At 37.4% G+C, this 8,159-nt stretch overlaps 1 pseudogene; it reads left to right on the plus strand.

The window, feature by feature from the left end:
- Positions 1 to 1,280: 1,280 nt before the first annotated feature.
- Positions 1,281 to 8,047, plus strand: LOC106302507 (annotated as a pseudogene).
- The last annotated feature ends 112 nt before the right edge of the window (positions 8,048 to 8,159 follow it).

Raw genomic sequence — 8,159 nt, forward strand, 5'->3', positions numbered from 1 at the left:
ACACATACCACTTGGTCCGATGACTCGGTCTAAGCAAGCAAGGTTGCAGCAAGCTCTCACCAACTCCTACACACTATCCAGGGCAGTCTAGAGTGTGCTGATCCAACCACACTGGTTGTCATTCAAGCCGCCTAGCTCATTCATCAAGAGAGGTGTTATGACTTGCACTCTTTTCTTTGGTTTGGTTTTGTCCCACTGGGTTTTCCAAATAAGGTTTTTAATGAGGCTTGGACACAACACTACACATGAGCCTCTTGATGAAACCATGCTAATTTATTGTCCCATTTTCGTCCATGAAGAAGTATCCATAAGTCTATCATTTAAATTTGAACTTTAGTCTTTATTTTCATTAATAATGTTGTGTTTCCAAGAAGCTGTGCATGTACAGTCTTCTTCTCTATATATTATGGACGAAATTCCTCAATAAAATCATCAAACTCTTTTCTAATAAAAATTCTCTTTGAATCTTGTTTGATCAAAGCTTGTCTAGTGTATTTCGGATTCATCCTTACATTGCAAGCAAAATCCGATAGTCTGAGAGCCAATGCTTATTTCAAGTGGTATCCTTACATTACACTGCTTATTTCATCATCACAATCGTTGGAGAACATTCAGGGACGTGATCAATCTATCCAGGATCACTTCAAGTGGTATCAGAGCAGATCTCCATCATCAGGTTTTGTTTTTCCAGTTCTGCAACTTTTAGACTTTTGGTTTTCTGTTTTCAGATCTGTTCTAAAGTTTAGATCTTGTTAGATTCATGATTAATCTATCCAGATCTTGTTAGATCCGTGTTAATTAAGATCAGATCTACCTAGAACATTGGAATAGATCAACTGCTACTTGATGCATTGACTGCACACATGATTACTTTGATGGATCAGAGACTAGAGAACTTCAGGGCTGAGGTTGTGCATTCAGATCAGGAGAGACCCACACGAATTGCAAACCAACCAGCTACAGAAAGTTACTATAGCCATTCAAACCAATCTAGTGGCTCCAGAAGAAGAAGGCAAGGCACAGGAGATAGGCCACAAACCAATGATTCTCTTGGTGGCTTGAAACTGAAGATTACTGAGTTTAAAGGCACTGCTGATCCAGAAGAATATTTAGAGTGGGAAAATAAGATTGAACTTGTGTTCAATTGCAGAGACTACACTCAAGAGTACAAGATGAAGCTTGCTCCTACTCAGTTCAAAGAGTATGCGCTAAGCTGGTAGGATAACTTGGTTACAGCAAGAAGAAGGGCTGGAGATTTTACTGTTGAAACCTGGAACCAGATGAAGGTGATCATGAGGAAGAGATTTATACCAAGCCACTACCACAGAGAGCTGCACTTCAAGCTCAGGACACTGTCTCAGGGAAGTAGATCAGTTGAAGAATATTATAAGGAGATGGAAACCCTTATGTTGAGAGCTGATATACAAGAAGACAGAAGCAACAATGGCCAGATTCATGGGTGGTCTAAACCGAGACATAATGGACAGGCTTGAAGTTCATCACTATGTCGAGATGGAGGAACTTCTACATAAGGCAATTATGTTTGAGCAGCAGCTAAAACGAAGAAGTTACAAGTCTAGCTATGGAGCCAGCAAGCCACACTACCAGAAGGACGAAAAGACCAGAGAATCCAAACCATTTTCCAAGCCTAGAGTGGAGGAACAGAGTATTAAAGGAAAGGAAGTAGCCACTGCATCTAAAACTAGAGACATACAGTGTTACAAGTGTAAAGGTTATGGACACTATGCCAGTAGTTGCTCCAACAAAAGGGTAATACTCATTAGAGAAAATGGAGAAATTGAATCAAAGGAAGAGGAACAATCTGAGTCTGAAGAAGAAAGGGTGGAAATGCCAGCTCGCAGAGAGTTACTTGTTGCAAGAAGAACACTGAATCTACAAGCCAAGACTGTTGGAGATGAGCAAAGAGAGAATCTGTTTCATACTCGCTGTATGGTCCAAGGCAAGATGTGCAGTTTGGTTATATATGAGGGAGTTGTACCAACGCTGCAAGTGAAACCATGGTCAAGAAACTTGGTCTGAAGATCATGAAATGACCAACAACCTACAAGCTACAATGGCTTAATGATGAAGGAGAGCTGGAGGTGAAACACCAAATCAAGATACCATTGTCTATTGGGAAGTATGAGGATGAGATATTGTGTGATGTCTTACCAATGGATGCTGGACACATACTGCTTGGAAGGCTTGGCAATCCGATAGAAGAACTCTTCATGATGGGTTCACAAACAGATAATCGTTTGAGTACAAGGAAAAGAAGACTGTCTTAGTTCCTTTAACACCGCAACAAGTCCATCTAGATCAGATAGCTTTGAAGAAGAACAAAGCTTCATCTGGATCAAAGACTAAACAACTTGCCAATCTATTGCTTCAACCAAAGGGAAGTTCTTTACCTCACTTGTTGTTTGTTTTTAAAGAATGTTTGAACATAACAAAGCCAGTGCAGGATCTTCTTAGCAAGATACAGTTTCTTTTGCAGGAGTTCAAAGATGTTTTTCCAGAAGAAGTTCCACAAGGATTACCACCAATCAGAGGAATAGAGCATCAAATCGACTTTATCCCAGGAGCTTCACTTCCAAATAAGCCAGCCTATAGGACTAATCCTTTGGAGACCAATGAACTACAACAACAAGTCACTGAGCTTATAGAGAAAGGTCATATTAGTGAGAGCATGAGCCCATGTGCAGTCCCAGACTTGCTTGTACCAAAGAAAGATGGTAGCTGGAGAATGTGCGTCGATTGCAGAGTCATCAATAATATCACTGTAAAGTATCGACATCCCATTCCTAGATTAGATGATATGCTTGATGAGTTGCATGGTTCTAGCATATTTTCTAAAGTTGATTTGAAAAGTGGATATCATCAGATTAGAATGAAAGAAGGTGATGAGTGGAAAACTGCATTTAAAACGAAACATGGGTTATATGAATGGTTAGTGATGCCATTTGGGCTGACAAATGCACCTAGTACTTTCATGAGGTTAATGAACCATGTTCTTAGATCATTTATAGGTTATTTCGTTGTGGATTACTTTGATGACATTCTGATTTACAGTAAGGACTTGGATGAGCATATTGAGCATCTTAGAAAAGTTCTAGAAGTGCTTAGAAAGGAATCCTTGTTTGCTAATCTAAAGAAATGTACTTTTGGAGCAGATAACCTTGTCTTTTTAGGTTTTGTTGTGAGTGCAGAAGGTATCCAGGTTGATGAGGAAAAGATCAAATCAATCAAAGAATGGCCAGGCCCAAAGACAGTTGGTGAAGTGAGAAGCTTTTATTGTCAAGCCGGTTTCTACAGAAGATTTGTCAAAGATTTAAGTACTTTGGCTGCACCACTGACTGAAGTAATCAAGAAAAACGTTGGGTTCAAGTGGGAACAAGCACAGGAAGAAGCATTCCAAGCCTTGAAAGAGAAACTCACCAATTCACCAGTTCTTTCTCTCCCTGACTTTTCTAAAACATTTGAAATAGAATGTGATGCATCTGGTGTTGGTGTAGGTGATGTGCTCATGCAGGAGAAGAAACCTAAAGCTTTCTTTAGTGAAAAACTTGGAGGGGCTACTCTTAACTATCCAACGTATGACAAAGAGTTCTATGCGCTTGTAAGGGCTTTGCAAACATGAAAACACTATCTCTGGCCTAAAGAGTTCGCCATCGACACTGATCATGAGTCTCTCAAGCATCTCAAGGGACAATAAAAACTGAACAAGAGACATGCTAGATGGATTGAATTCATTGAAACCTTTCCCTATGTGATCAAGTACAAGAAAGGTAAAGAAAATATAGTTGCTGATGCACTATCTCGGAGGTATGTTCTCTTAAACACTCTTGAAACCAAATTACTTGGATTTGAGTTTATCAAAACTTTATATGCCACTGATGCTGATTTTAAATATATATATGCTTCTTGTGAGAACTTTGGTCGTGGTAAATATTTCAAGAATGATGGTTTTATCTTCTTTGAAAATAGACTATGTGTGCCTAACTCTTCTTTGAGAGAATTATTTGTCAAGGAAGCTCACGCGGGTGGATTTGGAGGACATTTTGGCGTGGCTAAGACAATGATAGTAATGCAAGATCACTTCTATTGGCCACACATGAGAAGAGATGTAGAAAGAGCTTGTGTAAGGTGTGTCACTTGCAAACAGGCTAAGTCCAAAGTCCAAAACCACGGTCTGTATACTCCTCTACCCATTCCTTTGCATCCATGGCACGACATCTCAATGGATTTTGTTGTTGGATTACCTAGAACTAAAACTGGAAAAGATTCTGTGTTTGTAGTTGTGGATAGGTTCTCTAAGATGGCTCATTTTATTCCATGACATAAGACAAATGATGCTATAAATGTTGCTAGTTTGTTCTTTAAGGAAGTTGTTAGACTTCATGGAATGCCTAGGACGATTGTTTCTGATAGAGACACCAAGTTTCTTAGTTTCTTTTGGAAAACCTTATGGTCTAAGTTAGGAACTAAGCTGTGTTTCTCTACTACTTGTCATCCACAGTCTGATGGGCAAACTGAAGTTGTCAATAGAACTTCGTCTACCTTGTTGCGTGCATTAATTAAAAAGAACCTTAGAACTTGGAAAGAATGTTTGCCACATGTAGAATTTGCTTATAATCATGCTAAGCATTCTGCATCTAAGTTCTCTCTCTTTGAAATTGTTTATGGTTTCAATCCTTTATCACCTTTGGATCTAATGCCTTTACTTTTGAGTGAAAGAGTTAGCTTGGATGGACAAAAGAAAGCTGAACTTGTTAAGCAGATACATGAGAAGGCACAGAGCAATATAGAAAACAAGACCAAGATGTACGCTAAGCAAGCTAACAAGGGGAGAAAGGAGATGATCTTTGAAGAAGGAGACTTAGTTTGGATGCACCTGAGGAAGGACAGATTCCCTAATGAAAAAAAATCTAAACTCATGCCTAGATTAGATGGTCCTTTCAAAATCATCAGGAAGATCAACAACAATGCCTATAACCTGGATATCCAAGGTAAGTATAATGTAAGTTCAAGCTTCAATGTTACTGATCTAGTTCCTTATCATGCAGATGAAACGGATTTGAGGTCAAATCCTTTGCAAGTGGGAGAGGATGATGTAATCTTGGCAAGCAAAGGAACTATGAAACTAAGGAGATAGGACAGCTTGTACCAGAACTTAAGGAAGTCAAAGAATGCGACTCGATGGATGCTACATAAGGGATGAAATCCAGTGGATATGATTCTATGGATGCAACTGAGTGGATGCAACCCCGTGGATGCCATTCTGATGATTTACACATACCACTTGGTCCGATGACTCGGTCTAAGCAAGCAAGGTTGCAGCAAGCTCTTCACCAACTCCTACACACTATCCAGGGCAGTCTAGAGTGTGCTGATCCAACCACACTGGTTGTGATTCAAGCCGTCTAGCTCATTCATCAAGAGAGGTGTTGTGACTTGCACTCTTTTCCTTGGTTTGTTTTTGTCCCACTGGGTTTTCCAAATAAGGTTCTTAATGAGGCTTGGACACAACACTACACATGAGCCTCTTGATTAAACCATGCCCATTTCTTGTCCAATTTTCGTCCGTGAAGAAGTATCCATAAGTCTATCTTTTAAATTTGAACATTAGTCTTTATTTTCATTAATTATGTTGTGTTTCCAAGAAGTTGTGCATGTACAGTCTTCTTCTCTATATATTATGGACGAAATTCCTCAATAAAATCATCAAACTCTTTTCTAATAAAAATTCTCTTTGAATCTTGTATGATCAAAGCTTGTCTAATGTATTTCGGATTCATCCTTACATTGCAAGCAAAATCCGATAGTCTGAGAGCCAATTCCGCATCTCTTAGAAGTATCATCTCAATCCACTGCTTATTTCATCATCACAACCGTTGGAGAACATTCAGGGACGTGATCAATCTATCCAGGATCACTTCAACGTGTTATTTCTCCCTAACGATTTCACTTGTTTTTTTGAAGTTTAATTACGGTTCACCAAACAAAGATGATTGTGAGAATGGAGCTAGTTATGGTGATAGAAGAAGTGCACAAGATTATGAAAATGAAGAAGATACAATTGATGAAGAAGCAAACTCTGGTGTTAAAAAAAATGCACCAGATGATGGAAATGAAGAAGATACAATTGCTGAAGAAGCAAACTCTGGGGATGGAAGAAGTGCACTAGATGATGAAATGAAGAAGATATATGTGATGAAGAAGCAAAATATGGTACATAGCATCTAAGGGAAGAAGATAATATTCTTGGGGAAAATGAGACTACACAAAAAATCACTCAAGACGAAGACACAGAAAAACTTGAATCAGAAAGTTGCTTGAAACAAACGTCTCAGGTATGAATCTAAAATAGGATATAAAGGTTTATAAATTTTTTGATTTAGTGCTTGGCAAATTGAATTTCTTATTTCTTTTGTAGGTTACATCGCCTACTTCAACATTCAATACTCCAAACTTTGATACAAGGGTAAATTAATATATTTTGTTTGAAGGTTACATCGCCTACTCCAACATTTACCTCTTCTAAGTTTGATCTCTTTTCCCAAGAAAGTCATAGTGGAAAGGGTACAAATGATGTATTTTATAAAGCTTTGTAAACTATTTCATGATCGATAAGGCCTCTTAAACAATTATATAAAAACAATTTGCATGAATCAAGTTCTTATGAGAGATGTTTGTGAGATTCATGTTTTCCAACCTCTAATGAAAATTAAAAAGAGATTGGTACAACAAGACAGCCAGGTTTGTTTTCCAAACTTTATGAGTATTGATTTATTTTATAGACATAATAACCCCTTGTAAAAACTTTTTTTTTTTTGTATGTAGGTGAACGAAGATGTTGAGCCTCCACTTCAAAAGAAGTTTAAAGCTGATAGAGATAATGTTCCACTAAGAAGAAGTGAAAGAGTTCAAATACCATCCATTCATACACAACCACCGTTTACATGAGAAAGGAAGAAACATCCGATTCTTCATCTCTTTGAGCCAGTTGATAAAACAAGAAAAGAAAAGATGAGAGAATGGAAAATGTCAAACAAAAAAAAGTAAGTTTTATTTTATAAGAAACTATATATTTCATGAGGTGAAACTAGATACCTACATAATAAGTATGAGTGTCCAATGTAGGAAACTGAGAATCAATCAAGGGATAGTAACCGCAAAGTGGTTTTCAGATATTGAAACTTCGGGGAAAAAGCTTTCAAAAACGGTTAGACTATATGTGAACAAAAAGTCTTTATAATCCCTTATAAATTTATATTAATCTTTTTTATAAAACTATATGATCGCTTTTCTGAGTATTTGTTATTTTTGTCTCAGCATATTGAAGCAGGTTTGGAGTTGCTGAAACTGAGACAGATAAACAATCAGATTTTTTTCTGAACAAAACTGCCTTAGTTGTTGGAGTGAAGTTTCTTGAAGAAATAGATGAGCTTTATGATGAGTTTTTAGATGACAAGAAAAGTTTCCAATTTGTAACAGGCTTTGACAAGTACAACATAGAGAAGAATATCAACTTCCTCTATTCGGCTATTGCAGTAGAAGAGAAGTATTGGCTTGGAGTTGTAGTCAACTTGGAGAAGAGAAGTATCATAGCATTCAATTGTGCAGCAATGAAGTACACAGATGCGAGTTTGGTCCCTTATGTTAATGCATATACGATGGCTCTCCCATTCATGATTCGCAACTTCTTCAAAGATGTCAGCATGGATACAAGAAAGTTCTCGATAAAAATTGTATCTGAAGGTTTCCCACAGGTAACATCTTTATAACTGCTTATAAATCTTCATGTTAGATTTGTATCATAGATCAAATAACTTATATTATAATTTATCTGCTATGTTCTTAAGACTAATATATTACTAACAGATTTTTGTTTCAGGTTCTTAAAATAGAAAGCAGTGAAGTTTATGCATTGAAGCTGATAGAGTGCCATGCAATGCGTATAGTGGACTTGACAAATCTGAGTGAAGAAAAAATTGCAATCATCCGAGAAAAGTTGGCGGTTGATATCTTCTCGGAATTACAATGAATACTAATGTGGGAATGACTTTATCACTTGCTTATAGTTATGTGTGAACAACTATCTGTTTTATTCGTGTTTGGTAAACTTTGTTTGTAGAATTCTGAGTATTATGAGTTTA

Source organism: Brassica oleracea, chromosome C7, assembly GCF_000695525.1.
Source record: "Brassica oleracea var. oleracea cultivar TO1000 chromosome C7, BOL, whole genome shotgun sequence".
Taxonomy (NCBI): Eukaryota; Viridiplantae; Streptophyta; class Magnoliopsida; order Brassicales; family Brassicaceae; genus Brassica; species Brassica oleracea.